This window comes from Panthera onca, chromosome B3 (genome assembly GCF_046562875.1).
Source record: "Panthera onca isolate mPanOnc1 chromosome B3, mPanOnc1 haplotype 2, whole genome shotgun sequence".
Classification (NCBI taxonomy): Eukaryota; Metazoa; Chordata; class Mammalia; order Carnivora; family Felidae; genus Panthera; species Panthera onca.
The window spans coordinates 126,361,805-126,378,002 of record NC_138344.1 but is presented as its reverse complement, the minus strand read 5'-3'; the positions used below and the strand labels follow the sequence as shown (position 1 = coordinate 126,378,002).

The window sequence follows — 16,198 nt, the reverse complement described above, 5'->3', positions numbered from 1 at the left end:
TGCCCGTGCACGTGAACTATGTAGAATTACAATAAAAACAAAATTACAAGTGATCATTACTTGACCCACAACATCTCTGAACCTTAGAATAGAGTCTTTTAAAAGTCTAAAATACTACTGCCCCAAGTAAGTTTAGCAACAGTAAGCACACAGCAAATAAATTATGATTAAGATAAATCAACAGTTTTTTTTACGGTTGAAAAGCAAGCAAAGCAGCAATTCAAAACCACTTTCAGTTCAAAACAATTCTGATACCAAGGCATCCTTGCCCCAAATTGTGGGGATTCTAATTTTCCATTTGCAACATGCATTAAGAGCTTCACAAAGGTAATATGGTACGACAGTGAGACTTTTTATAATGTTGAACTTAAATCCCTAGGTAAACAGAACCAGAACCATGCCCAGTGTTTTGGAAGACCTGCTTTTAGTAAACCACTTGATGATTTACCAATACTCTCTTAACGTTATTTAAAACTAAAAATATATAGAGGATGGTCACAGTTCAATACAAAAACTTAAAAACAAAAAACTAAGGACTTGAGACTGGGTGTGTTTGTAGTTTTTCAAGAGTTTCCATATAGCCCATCAGTGGACCTTATAATATACCTAGGAAAGCATTACTGTAGGTACTTTTCTCTTAGTTTTTAAGTATGACTTTGAATAAAACACTGAGTTTTCTACTCAGGTTTGTTCAACAGAAAAGCAGATCAGAAATAGAAACATGACATGAAATCATGTGACTATCTGACATATTGGTCTAAATTCTTCATTTTTCCCTTCTTCACATTTGCCAAGGTATCATCATGGGCAGAGTAGATTTCCTTTTCACTTGATTCTGGGCTTGGCTACTTAAACTTGTGTTGGGCCATGGGATGAGGCAAAAATCAATGCTAAATTTTGAGACTAGGCCTTGAGAACTCTTATGTGTTTCTTGTGCCCTTTTAACTGTCAATGTCATAAGGAAAAAAAATAGTTATTTAATCTGTCACACTCTCCAGTAATAATAATCTGCTTGCATGGATATTGTGCAAGGATTCTCACACATTATTTTGCATTAAGCACTATCCTTATCCTTATACCATGACATTATATGCAACATGCTCATGTACAAATGCCAAGTCCTTCAGTAAATGGAGGCCAATATTCTGCTTTTCATTTCTTTCAAAAAAATTTTTCCAATGTTTATTTTTGAGAGAGAGAGACAGAGAGACAGAGAGACAGAGAGACAGAGCTTGAGTGGGGAAGGGGCAGAGAGAGAGGGAGACACAATCCAAAGCAGGCTCCAGGCTCCGAACTGTCAGCACAGACCCCAATGTGGGGCTCGAACTCACGAACCATGAAATCATGACCTGAGCTGAAGCTGGACGCTTACCTGACTGAACCACCCAGGCACCCCTCTGTTTTTCATTTCAATCAGTATCAATAACCAATGAAAACTTTTTAATGGAGAAGAATTAAGTATTTTAGGGACACTTTGAGAAAGAACCTAAAACAGGCAATAGAGCCAATGTCATTTGTAAAGCACTAGAGACTGACCCACTGTGTATGTTTGCGTGTGTGTGCATGTTTGATGACATTTAATATATTCATATGGATTTTCTGTGAACCTCCTTCAGGTACTCTGTACTTTAAAGAATGTTACTTCTTTTGATCCCATATAGCCAACTATGAGACAAATTCTATGATTTTTAATAATATATGCATCAAGAAAACTTTGGCAATAAAAATATTTATTATGTTGTAGCATGAAGAATGAACATAAAAGAATCTCAATTCAGTCATAACCGTACTCCCAGCCGAAGTGTGACAGTAAATCCAGAGATGAAATGAAAGATTAATTTGTGGAGATGGCAGTTTGGCAGGCACATATTACTGCCATATTGTTAGTCTTGCAGCACAGTGGGTTCCATTTTTTGCTTTATGCCATTTACTCATATATATTTGCTTTGGTTTCCAAGTACAAGAAAAAGTCTTTTTTTTTTTTCCAACTGCATGTTATTAGGTGGTGCTATTTCATATCGGATGTGGTTATGAATCAATTAGTAAACACTTCTCTTGATTGAGTGTAGATTATATACAGACGATCATGAGCACTGATGCTAATGTAGCAGGCACGCAGGCTGAGTTAAGGAGTGTACCTAATAAAGCAGGGCATCTAGTGGCCCTCAGGTGTCAATTTGCACAAACTGATTTACAGGAGGGAGGAAAGCTACTAGATTCAGCGGTGGTTATGATTTGGGGAAATGGGGAGCAAAGAAGAAAGAGTGGTGCAAGTCTCCAGGCCTTTCCTCAACGATCAGCCATATGAAGACAGTAGATGCAGTTAAAGAGGTGGAGCTGCTTCGCTTGAGACTCAAAGACATAAGGACCACAACGCGAGCAGCTTCGGTGCTCAAGGAGCAAAGCGAGACATGATAGGACGAGCCATCCCTGTGGGGCGGGCAATGTTAAGAGACGGCACCTTTGGCACCTGCGTGTCACTGTCAAGCAGGTACCAAAAGTGGTGGAGCAATGCTGTGGAGCCGGTGCAGCAGGGGGTAGAGTGCCAATGACAGAGGGTGAGAATGCAGGGAGTTATGTGAGAACTGCACGTTGAGCTTTTATCAGAAAATCTCCAAGGACACTCAGAAATCACTATTTGAGAATCTGAGTTACACACCAAGTTCTCGGCTACTACACAGGAGGGCCACTGTGAAATTTGTTGCTAGTGTGACCTCATTTGTGCTCACAGCTGTTGAGGCCTGGGGAAGCAGGCCTCTGACTTCAAAGGGCTCCCCATGTAATGGGGATGACAGAATAATATACATGAAAAGAGAACAGAATGCAAATGCTCCTTGAAAGACAGACAGCAATTGCTCTGGGATCAGAGAAGAGACATAAATATGAGGAAAGTTTCAAGGGTGGGTTTCATTTTACATGCTGCATGCAATAAATATTAAATATTAGAGACTTGGGAAGCCCCTGCATCCTGATCTCTCCTTCTGGGGTTCTGTAACCTGTCCACATATTCCCAAGGCATTGTGTATCATTATTGTACCGAACTCTGAATGGTATTTGTGTGTTTCCTTACCTATCTAAATCCACACTGCAAACTCTGGCATATAAAAGATTGTCTTTATTGTTGGCATCTAATTTTTTTTGTATTACATACTACCTATCATGTTAATTACCCATTATTAAATATAATAAATGAATCCTCATAAAAGGAACCTAAATTCACTGATTTTGACAGGCACAAATCTACAGGTTATCATAGCCATAACTAGTCTATCCAGAAATACTGATTGCCCTGTAGCTGATCTTCAGATTTCAGATATCTGACAAAACCTTCCATTTGACAACTGAATTGGATAGCATGAAATGCACAACCTCCTGATCCCAATAATTCACCACCTTATATCTATAAGGATCTACCTTATATACCATAAAACTTCAATAAATTTCTGTGATAGCAAATGCGAGGAAATGGAAGCCCTAATCTATACTTGTAGACCCCAAAGTTTCTACAAAGGACAGAGAGGCTCAGGTATGTAATAGTGCTCTGTAAATTTCCTTTCAATGTTAAAATGCCCAATTATTCTTCTACTTCAATGTCCTTAATGCCTGGAATTGACATGAATGTTTTCATGTAAGGTCATCAGGAAAACTATTTATAAAAAAATATTCAAAATAAAAATAAATAAATAAATAAATAAATCTTTAACATAGGCAAAAATCTCTCTACAAAGCTATTCATTCTCTTTTGTTATTTGGAGGCTCCTGCCAGTATATGCTTTCAAAACAACTTAAGTGTCCCAGAGTCATAAATCTAACCTTTGGGCCCACTAACTTCACATTCCCCTCCCCAGCAGTCATTACCCACTCAAACTCACCAGAGCCCAACAGCATTTGCCTTCATTTATAGCAAAGCGAATGAAGTGAAAATAGATGCTATTAACTGGTCTGGTCTGAACTTGAGGATCTAGAGACAGAGTTGCAAAAGTAGAGAGATTTATTACAATCTTTTAATTTTCCTCTATTAGTTGGATACATAGGCAGTAGTTAAAGAAGATTTTATGTCTCCCAAAAAGGTACTTTAGGGTTCCAGATGTTTGAAAACACATTGAGGTATTTGTCTTATGGACATCCCACTTTTTCTCTTTTAATTTGCCCAGCTCATAGCTTATAAAAAATGGCCCTGGTCTCATGCCTTCCCACTGAAGAATTAGAGAAATGGCCATGAGATGGCCATCTCTCATTTAATAAACTGTTAGTCTAGCTCACATAATTTCAGTTGACTAAGTCTACTTCTGCTACATTTGTGCATAATAATAATGATTTTCTCATCTCTCTACAGGCTGCTGCCTGTTTTTCCTTTACATAAACTTTTTTAATCCTTCAGTTGATTAATATTGAATTGAAATGGTATTGAATTGCAATGGTACTGAATTCAACCGCAATAACACATATGATGCATTTAATGGTCACAAATGGCCATGATCTCTCTAATTTTTAAATATGACACACTTACAGTATGTCATCTTCAAGTGTGCCAAAGCACTACATTGGTATCTATTCAGCAATAAGTCTCCTTCAGACTGGTTTTTCTATTCCAAACAATGTGCTCATTGTTCCTTAGCAAGTTGAGCCCAGGTGTTCACCAGGTAGAAATAAACAAATGTCTAGTATCCTTGGCAAGCCCTTTGATTTATAAATTGTGTTCATTTCTTTAATTTGTCAGTATTAATGTCAGAAAGCATCTGTTGAATTTATAGAAATGACCCCCATGAGTTTATCAAAGATAAAACACTCAGAAATGTCAACTCTTGTTTTAGGCAGTTGCTATCTGGATACTGGTGTTGGGAGGGAGGTCTGGAAAAGGGAAGGTTGTTGGAATGATTAAGTAGGCTAAAGACAGGGACTGTGTGAAGTAAGTGAAAACAGATGGGACTTATGGTTTAGCATTGCTCATTTTAAATGTCACTGCTGGTCAATGATTTGTTTCTGTATCACATAGTATTTATTATTGATAACCAGTTAGGGATTTAGGTAACTCAAATCCCAGGAGGGAGAGAAAAAAGAGTGCATGTAAAAACTCGTGAAATCTGAACAAGGTCTGTATTTGTGTTAATATAATTGTACCAATGTCAATTTCCTGGCTTTGACAATGTATTGTACTCATGTAAGATGTTATCATAAGGGAAAACTGGGTGAACCATACACAGAAACTCTCTGTATTGTCTGTGCAACTTTTTTAAGTCTTAACCTCTTTCAAAATAACAAATATTTTAAAACAGAAAGAACACAGATTATCAAAGGAAAAAAAAACAGATTCTCAGAGCAAGGTAAGGGTGACCAGTCATTTAACTTTTGAAAACAATGAGCAACAGAAACTGGAGAAGAATATAAGTGGCAGCCTTCTTTTTACCTTTTTTTTAATCTTCCAAATGTTTTCAGTTCAAAAGAACACTTGCATTTCATTAGCTATTGCCATCCCAGTAAGTAGAACCATATTTGACAACACTACTAATAAGGAGTTGGGTCTTCTTAATCTAAAACACATCTTAATGTTTTTGATCTTTGCATCAGTTTTTATTGTGATTGAGGGCATGATTTGGCAGCTCCTTCAGAATTCAACATTCTTACCTAGTGGCAACAGAGCAGGTCTTCATATTTGCCAAGGTCTTTCTTGAAAGCACGTGCTTTGCACTTGTAAGGGATTTGACAAAGGCGACAGGCTTAAAGATTAAGATACTTCTGAATCAAGTTTGACAACTGCCAGTCTTCACAATACCAAAATATTTTGTCATAAGATGTGTAGCTTGTTTCAGAAAGGTGGAGTGTTCCTTTTTTCTGAAGTCACTAAAATATGACACAGATCGGCACTTTCTCACATTTGCCCTGAACTCCTCCCACCTCCGATACAAACACACAATCCTACATGAAACACACACACACTTTGTGTTTCCTTTACAGTCCAAATTTTTAGATTAGAAGATATGTAACAAATGAGAAATAATTATCAGTTTCTTTATACCTGGGTTGTGTGACATAACGTACTGAGATTTTTTCCTAGATTCCAGTTCATTTTCTTTAAAGCCACAATGTCATCTCCAGACACTCAAAGGGAAAGTTTTCCTCCCTAATGTACCTCTTAGGAGTATTTTGTAGTTTTCTTAGAATACAGATTTCTAGTCAGCTTTTTGGCTTGTTTTTATTTTGCTGTGAAATCCTCTCCTTTGCACTGCATTCAGAAATACTTCTTGACCAGATAATATGCATTCTCTGCAGCTTCTGAGATGAGTAGACTGCAGCCCTGTCCTATCCTACAAAACAATGAGATTTTCTATTATATTGCTAAGAAACTAATAGCTACAATCGTAATACAGGATCCGTTCTGCTCATCTAAGAATTACAATATGTTGTTCCCAAGAAAAAATAGTATCAACATTATCTGACATTTTGTTTAAATTCCATGACTTTTTTGAGGGCGAAGTGATTCCCTTGACTTAAATTGATTTAATTTTCACAAAACTTTGGGATAGTCACTTGAACGATGACATGGCTGAGCTCTAAGAGAGTATGACGTGCCTTTTTTTTTATAGCACTAGACAGTGCTGGAATCCAAAAAATGATTCAGATGTCTTTCAGCCCTGTGCTTCCACCACTAGGCTACAGGCGTTGTGAGCAGGCTGATGATGGATGTCTGTGCATTAGAACAATGGGACCGCTCTCTGGCAACTCATGCCACAGACCAAACATTCCCAATTAAGATGTTGTCATTTTACCTAAGGGAAAAGCTTTGGCCACATTCCAACATGCCCATAAATAAGACTACTAGAAACATGAGAAAGAATAGTTTCAAGCAAAAGCACCCTTGCATGATTAAGAACATAATTCAACATACTACGCAAACTGATTTATGGGCGCACCGTACCAGGCTAGTTTGTAACCCAGCCCTTGATGCAGTGTACCTTCTGCTGGCCAAATCTGAAACTACATTTTTAAAGCTAGAAATCAAGTTCATTTATTCAAAGAATATCCCATTTTCTTCCTCGAAAATTTATCATTTTTTTTCTAATGAAGAAGACTTAGCAAAATTTTTGTTCACGTACACATCCCTTTATTTCTCAATACCACCCTCTGACACACAAGTATATGCATAACCCCATTCAATACTTGGTCCCATCTTTTATTTTTAGTAAAAAATACATTCTTTGTACTCCTTTAGGAAAAGGTAAAAGAAAATCTTGTCAATATGAAACCCACATGGACTCCCTTGGCTTCACTACAGATACGGCATTCCACATCTTGCCACTTTGTGCACGCTTCCTGTGCTTAGCTTTTTTCAACTGTCTACTTTTCCTTTATGTCCCGGCGGGTTGTAGATCACAACAACACACACTAATTTATTTCACCATATAATCAGCAGACAATTTTCCCATGAAAATCATTAATATAAAACAGTGGCCCACTATGGAATTTTTTTTTCTAAAAAAATATTCCCATCACGTTATATGCAGAATATAATGAGCTGACTGGTAAGCTCTGTATTCAGGGCATTGAAAGAAACATCTATGCCTTTTTCTTTTAGGAGCACAATCCCATGGATGCCCTAATATTAAAGAGGATTCCTAGGGAAATCTACAGCTGAAAAAAAAGAAGTGCTGAATTACTTCAAACTAGGAGTCCTGACCTCGTGCTTTTGAAACCTCCATGGGAATCCAGGTTCACAGTCCTAAATCAGATGAGTGTGACAGTCTTTGCTTCATTCCATATGGAACACAGAGCATCTCGTGTGTGTCATAATGTTAGTGTAACTGGAAATTCCCTTTAGAAGGAAGCCAGTGCCTTCTCTACAGCCACTGTCAGTTAACTATGCATGCCTAATTACTCCCTCACTGATTAGTAGCAAGAAAATCCCAGTCTGGACCGTGGAAGTGTTTCCAATGGCAACAGTCACAGACAGTGGCTGCTTTGGTAAAATGAGCTGCAATATTACCAGGCTGGGTACAGGCTCTGCCAACAGGAGCAACAGACCTTTGGTAAAGATGTCTGGTCCCAGGAAGCTCTTTCCTTATCCTCTGACGGGCTGACATAATCATCTAAACCTTCAGGAATCTCAGCTATCCCATATAAGCATGTATCTCTCTTGACTTTGGGAGGGAAGGCTGAAATGCAGTCCTCAGACATCTGTGCGTGATCCCTGGCTTGGGGTGCCAAGCCCCTCAGCTTCAACGCCTCTCCTTCTTCTTTCTCTGCAGGGGACTGAGTGAAATAAGAAAGCCTTCACTTTTATTACTAGCTCTCTATTTGGCTTTTAAAAAATATGATTCTTTTTATGATGCATGGTACTTATTCACTTTAGTTTGCCTCCTGTAAAATGATAAAATGCATTAAGTCGCTCTATTCCCTTTGTTGTCTGAGCAATAACATTCCTTAGATTTCATGTGGCAGTTTCTAGGCATTTATGATAGGGAAGAAAAATATTAACGGTAATGAATAGAGATATAAATCATTGTGGCTACAGCATCTTGACATTTGTTTTCCTTAAGCTCAAATCCACAAGTTTTCCAGAAACTGAGAGCTTGCAGCTCTGGAGCCATGAGTCAACTTTGCTCCCACTGAGTTGGGAAAAGGATTAAAGATGTGAAAGACAGCCTGGAGTTTTTTTTAGAGTCTTAGTCTCTGTAGAAGAATTGGAAACTATTTACACCTGTTCCTAAACATGCAGGCTGCCACTGTCTCTGAGCTGGGACAATGTGCCTGAACACTTTTGGAAGTTTCCATGGTAATTCAGAATGAAATATCTCCTCTATCTTCCAGGAGTTGATGGAAGAAACATTATGGAATTATAACCTTGGTTAGGGAACGGGGAAGACGTGACTTTAGCCTAAGAATCTACAGAGTTAACATCCCTCCGTTCTCTTTTGGTCGGTCTCCCAGTGAAATGATGTATAGAAGGAAAACAAGAACTGTATACTTATTGGAAGATACTTAAATAAATACAGAATTAAAATGGGAGACACCTTCTCAGAACAAGTGAAGAAGATACCCAAAGATGCTGTCTCAGAGTCTCTTAGGGTGAATATTGTCCTATTACAACATTTCTCCTTAGAAAGATGATCATTAGCCCATATTTTTGATTATTGCTATCCCAGCATCTCTGGGTTCACAAGAGTGAGTATTTCACTGGAAAAGAATTTTTTTTTTAAGAGTTGTGAGAAAAGTAGCTACTCAAAAGCTTGGAAGAACACAAATCAATCCCAGAAGAACACTTTAATCTTTGCCAAAAAGGGAGGTAAAATAATCTCCCTGGTGGCATTTTCTGAGTGTTCATAGCTCTGAAATTCCTACAGGGGCTGAAGAGATCTTTGTTTTATTGCAGACAGATGGACTGGGAATGGCCAACAAAATCCATTAAAATCAATAGTTAGCAGAGACTGAGATGCCTTCGGCAGTGTAAGTACTCTGCCAACACAGGCGGCTAGAATAAGCCGTGCTCACCAAATTTTTTGCTGTAAGACAACTTGCTAGCTAAATTCTAAGGCAGAATGAGGGAAAAGTCAGCTTAGATGTTAATGGAAAAGAAAACAAAAAGTAAAATAGTTGTCCTTTTATTTTTTTTTTTTAATGCTTATTTATTTTTGAGAGAGACAGAGACAGAGCATAAGCAGGGAGGGGCAGAGAGAGAGAGGGAGACACAGAAACTGAAGCAGGCTCCAGGCTCTGAGCTGTCAGCACAGGGCCTGATGCGGGGCTTGAACTCACGAACTGTGACATCATGACCTGAGCTGAAGTCAGATGCTTAACCAACTGAGCCACCCAGGAGCCCCAATAGTTGTCTTTTTAATACACACTTAGGCTAAATGTATCTTAAAGCACAGATTAAAAATTGCCATTCTGGTGGGGGATGTTGATAATGAGGGGGAGGCTACGCATGCGTTGAGGCAGGGGGTGTAAAGGAAATCTCCACACCTTCTAAAATTGCTTTAAAAAAAAACAAAACAAAACAAAAGGCTATTGCAGGATACCTGGGTGGCTCAGCTGGTTGAGCGTCCAACTCTTGGTTTTGGCTCAGGTCATGACCCCAGGATCGTGAGGTCAACCCCATGTGAGACTCCACATAAAGCATGGCCCCTGCTTGTAATTTTCTCTCTCTCCCTCTGCCTCTCTCCTCCACTCGCACTCTCTTTCTCTCTCTCTAAAATAAATAATATAAAATAAAATAAAATAAAATAAAATAAAATAAAATAAAATAAATATAAAGTCTACTGAAAGAAGGAAAGAGGGAAGGGAGGAAGGGAGGAAAGGAAGGAGGGACCAAGGAAGAAAGAGACTGCTTCTCACTGGCACATGAAGAGGTAAATGGGTTAATTAGAATGGCAAGAATATGGTTATTTTTTTTTCTAATTTTATTACTGAATTCCTACCTCCTCATTCCTAATGGGCAGATTCAAGATCTATTCACCACTTTAAGGTATCATGAATAAAATCTTAAATTGGGAATGAAGTCTGCATATTTAATTTAATACAGTTAGAAAATAAAACAATTGACACTTAAGAAAAGACTAACATGTTATGTGTATGTGCATATTCAATGAATGATAACAATATATTGTCTGTGTGTATATTTAGCAAGAACATTGACCTATTGATCTGGCCCCCAAAACTGAGCTACTGGCAACCCAGAACACTTGGAGGCAGGATTATCCTGGGTCCTCTAGGGATGTACAAGAGCAGTATTTATAATAAAGATACAATGGAAAATGGACAAAAGAGAATTGACAGAATAAATTCGATTTTATCCTTGTAAGGGCTATTTGGTTAATATTCTTGATTGTTATGAATATGGGGTTTATATATAAAGACTTCCATAAATTATAATTCAAATTTAGACAACCTTAGAGTGAAACGGGGATACTAAAAATAAATTTTCAAATATGATTTATTGATGATAAATTGGTTTTCTTACATTGTTCATGTTTTCACACTGCATTCTATTGTTTATATATTAATTGTATTACATATTACAGCTCTATTTGAATGTATTTTCAAGAATTATTTCTGAAAGTTAAAACATATCTATGTTGAAAATTAAAACATATCTGAGTATGAAAGCAAAATTATTTTAAAAATCTCTGTATTTATTTCTAAAAACTAAAAAAAAAAAAAATGGTTCCTTTGTTACATGCTAAAGTAATCAGTTTCTTAGCTCTATCTGTATTTTTATGAAAGAATCTTTTTTTTCAATACAGTCTTACTTTTACTCTTTATCATAAAATTGCCTGTAGTTCCCTTCAAAGTTTGTTTTATAGATAATAAATGTGGAATTTAAAAATATTCAACTTATGACTTTCTATAGTACATCGTATGTAATATTTTTGAATTGAGAAAATGATGTTTCAGGCTCTGGGGTAATTAGTAAACTCAGATAAAATTTTGGTGAGTACAGAATATTCTAAATTTTACCAGACTTTATACTGACATGTGTGACTATTCCACTCAAAATATTTTCACAGCGACTGCCTTTTTTCATCTAGTCATATCAATACGTGTTAGTATTTGACTCAAATATGTTTATAGATACTGCTTTGCTTCTAGAGTTGTTTTTTAATTCCAGTTGCTTCTACTTATGACTTAAAAAAAATTTCATTAATTTTAGAATTTCAAAGTTATAGGACTTTTCAATGAAAAATAAATTTATCCAATTAATAAAAGAAGCTCAAACTAAGTTTTGTCTCTAGGTTGAGATAGTTCAGAAAATATTCACAGACTTAAATACTAAATCTATGTACAATATATGCTCTTAGTTTAACTTATTTAGCTACACATTTGCTTCATAAGGATACTTGTCACTGACTTCCTGTCGATATGCTTTTTTTTTCAATAACTGCAATTGACTAAAAGCTTGAAAATCTGAAGCTTCTACACTCCACTATTTGATTAATTTGATTAAAAATTTCCAACTTATCTTGAACAATATCTTGAACAAATACTGACAGCTCTTTCTCCAATATCAGAAACAAGACAAAAATGTCCACTCTCATCACTTCTATTCCACATAGTACTGGAAGTCCTAGCTAGAGCAAACAACAACAAAAAAGAAAAGCCATTCAAATTGGTAAGGAAGAAGTAAAACTTTCACTATTTGCATTCATGATACTACATATAGAAAATCCTAAAGACTCCACCAAAAAACTACTAGAATAAATAAATTCAGTTTGTTTCAGTCACAAGATACCAAATTAATACACAGAAATCTGATGCATTTCTATCCACTAATAACGAAGTAGCAGAAAGAGAAATTACGAGAACAATCCCACTGACAACTGCACCAAAAAGAATGCAATACCCAGAAATAAACATAACCAAAGAGGTGAAAAGACTGTATTCCAGAAACCGTAAAAATGGGTGAAAAAAATTGAAGATGACACCAATGGCAGATATTCCATGGTCATGGACTATAAGAAACAATATTGTTAAAATGTCCACACTACTTAAAGCAATTGATAGATTAAATGAAATCCTTATCAAAACACCAACAATATTTTTCACAAAATTAGAACAAAATATACCAAAATTTATATGGACATAAATTTATGTGGACAAAAGACCTCAATCAGCCAAAGCAATTTTGAGGAAGAAAACTGAGATATCATAATCCCAGATTTCAAGATATACTATAAAGCTATATTTATCAAAACAGTCTAGTACTGACATAAAAACAGACACACAGATTAATAGAACAGAATGGAGAGCCCAGAAATAAACCCACACATATATGGTCAATTAATCTATGATTAAGGAGGCAAGAATATACAATGGGAAAAGACAGTCTCTTCAACAAATGTCATTGGGAAAACTAAACAGCTTCCTGAAAAAGAATGAAACTAGACCACTTACACCATACACAAAAATAAACTTGAAATGGATTAAGGACCTAAATGTGAGACCTGAAACCATAAAACTCCTAGAAGAAAAGATGGGCAGTAATTTATTTGACACTGGCCATAGAAACATTTTTTTAGTTATGTTTCCTCAGGCAAAGGAAATAAAAGCAAAATTAAACTACCAGAACCACATCAAAATAAAAAGCTTTTGCAGAGCAAAGGAAACCATCAACAAAACAAAAAAGCAACCTACTGAACGGGAGAAGATATTTACAAATGATATATCTGATAAGGGATTAATATCAAAAAAGTACAAAGGACTTATATAACACACAGACACACACACACACACACACACACACACACACACTTAAAAAATGGGCAGAGGACATGAATAGACATTTTTCCAAAGAAATTATACAGATGGCCAACAGACACATGAAAAGATGCGCAACATCACTAATCATCAGGGTAATGCAAATCAAAACCACAATGAGATATCACCTCACACCTGTCAGAATGGCTAAAATCAAAATCACAAGAAATGACAAGTGTAGTGGAGGATGTGGAGAAAAAGGAACCCTCATGCACTCGGTGGGAATGCAAATTGGTGCAGCCACTGTGGAAAACAGTATAGATGTTTCTGAAAAAATTAAAAATGGAATTACCATATGATACAGTAAGTCCACTACTGGGTATACCCAAAGAAAATGCTAATTTGAAGAGATATATGCACCCTTATGTTTACTGCAGCATCATTTACAATAGTCAATACATGGAAGCCATCTACATATACATACACAGGAATATGATTTTATGCAGCCATAAAAATGAATGAGATAATGCCATTTGTGACAACAGGGGCGGACCTAAAGGCTATAATGCTAAGTGAAATAATTCAGACAAAGAAAGATAAATACCATTTCACTCATATGTGTAATTTAAGAAACAAAACAAGTGGAAAAAAAGAGACCAAGAAAAAAAAGACTCATTTTTAAATACAAAATAAAACAAACTGGTGGTTGCCAAGAGGGGAGGTCCAGGTGGTAAGGCACAGGGTAGAATGGGTGAAATAAAGAGGATTAAGATACACTTATTATGACGAGCACTAATTATATTTTAATAAAAAAGTAAATAATAAAACTGAGAAAAAATATCCACCTCATCTTGAACAATATGGTTATTACAGTTGAGTAACCCCATTTCAAAAAATCTTCAGTACTACTGAGGGGCATTTTGTTCGATTTTTAAAAGCTCAGATATTTCGAAATTCTGGTCGATGATGGGTGGCAACGAAAGAAGAAGTGTGGGGTGCCATGCTTAAGCAAATTTGTATACAACGTTACCTTCATCACAAAAAAAAAGTAATTCATTTTTATCTATCGCCTATCTATGTAAACTTTAAAAACCGCAATTTCTCTTTAGACTGTAGAATGCTATGGCTTGTTTGGATTAAATCACGAAGCATGTCTGTACCACAACTAAATCCAAATTTACACCAGTTATGTAAGTTTATTGATTTGGTAAAACCAATGTTTTTATCACAACATACACTTTATCAAATTTATATTTGTATTATTAATACAAGAACAAATGTGCTTTCAGTGTTAAGCTTCTCAACTGAATTTGTGATAGAATGTTTTACCTTTTACCTTTAACAGTATGACAATTCAATAGTTCTGATGTAATGAATGAAAAAAAAATCTATCCATTCTTGGCATTTATATCACTGATTTTCTCTTTGATGCTAATGTTATTATTGAATTGGTATAATTCACTGTCTTTACATTCTTTTACTAACGAGGCAACATGTTAACAGTTATAAATGCACAAGAAAACTGAAAACAAGGGAAATTAGTTGAGAACAGCATGTATTTGATCTGGATGAAAAACCATGTTTAACAGAATTATTTTTGTAAATAAGCTTTCTGTAGTGACACAAGTTAAATCTGACTGTTTTTGTTTTGTTTTGTTTTTCGCTTTTTAATGTAGCTGCTGACCTCTTCATTTGTGGTCAGTTGTTTCACCACATCCTCCATGGTGGATAGTAAATGTCAACATTTTATGAAATTTATACATTTACATAAACTTTTTTGAGAAATGAAATACAATACATATAGTTTTATTAAATATGCACTTTTGAAAAGTCATTGCTGTTGAAAGGATTTATGGAAAAATTTAAAAATTAGTTACTGAGCAATAATATATATATTTGTATTTTTACACCTTGTGATAAATGACAAAACCAGGTACCAAGAACATTGGACTATTCTCTACACAAATTACGGCACAATTGTTCAGCCTTTATTTCCCAAACACATTTAATGCAAAACTATCCTCTAAACTCCTGTTAACATCACCCATTAGGAAACCCATGCCGTTCTTGCAGCTAAAGTCACAGTGCACACAGTCTAGGGCAAAGGTGACTGCTAAAACAAGTGTCTAGCAACAAGAGGAGAGCGACATCAAGGTCACTGGCGACTTGTTTTCAAGAACATTTGTTTTATTCAAATGTCCCGTATTTTGTCCCTGAAAGAGAAACTGAAGGTACATTTATGTATGTGCACATACATGTGACTGGAAAGGTTCGGGAGAAATAGGTGTCATCTCTGTTCATCTTTCACCTGTTACCGTAATATTAAAGTAGGAACTCTTTCCGGCACGTGCATTTCATTGTGCTAAATTTAAAATGTCAACTGAAGGTCTACCAAACTCATCGTGGCTTACTGAAATGCAACTATTAGTAATAATACAATTCGGCTCACCAACGAAGACAGTGACATCCATTCCAAAGCGTGCATTCCTTTCCCAAACCAAACGGACATCGCTTCCTATAATGGCTCCTGCCGCTTGGCTGGGGCTTGAAAGAGAGAACTAAAGCGGGTGTGGACGGGAAAAGCTTTCAGCGAATGGAGCCTGATTGACGTCATCTGGGCGCGACGGGACGCTCTACCGTGACTCGGGCCTCTCTATGGTGCGTCGGAGAACCGGCTAGATGAGCGGTACCGGAATGCAGTGGATCGACAGCCAAAAGAAAATAGGCGCTACCTCAAGCCCGGAAAAGCTGCACGGTGGGGCCTCTCTGGCCTTACCCAGTCCCTGCTCTCGATAGTCCTCTGGGAGAAAGTGGTTTGAATCACGTTTGAGTCCCGTTTTAAAATGGCAAAGTCAGGGTAAATGATAAGCTGGACTGGAAAATGGACAACAGACATGAACTGGGATTTAGCAACCTTCGAGCAAACTGAGAAGTACCTCCAGCTTATTTCTACAGAATCCTAACTATATAGATTATGATTGAGATTCACTCTTGGAAAGGATGTCCTTCG

General features: G+C 36.5%; 1 protein-coding gene and 1 long non-coding RNA gene across 2 annotated transcripts in view; both read right to left on the bottom strand.

The window, feature by feature from the left end:
• LOC144616521 (uncharacterized) overlaps positions 1-15,953 on the bottom strand; it is a 280,197-nt gene extending 264,244 nt beyond the window's left edge. The window contains exon 1 of the mRNA XM_078447662.2: positions 15,638-15,953. The gene's annotated coding sequence lies outside the window, so the exon portion shown is untranslated. The remainder of the gene's footprint in view (positions 1-15,637) is intronic.
• On the bottom strand, positions 5,996-7,746 carry LOC132670167 (uncharacterized). Its single transcript, XR_009606484.1, has 2 exons — positions 7,676-7,746; positions 5,996-6,305 (listed from the first exon to the last, which is right to left on the bottom strand). It is a non-coding gene; the product is annotated as an uncharacterized LOC132670167 (long non-coding RNA).
• Positions 15,954-16,198: the final 245 nt, after the last annotated feature.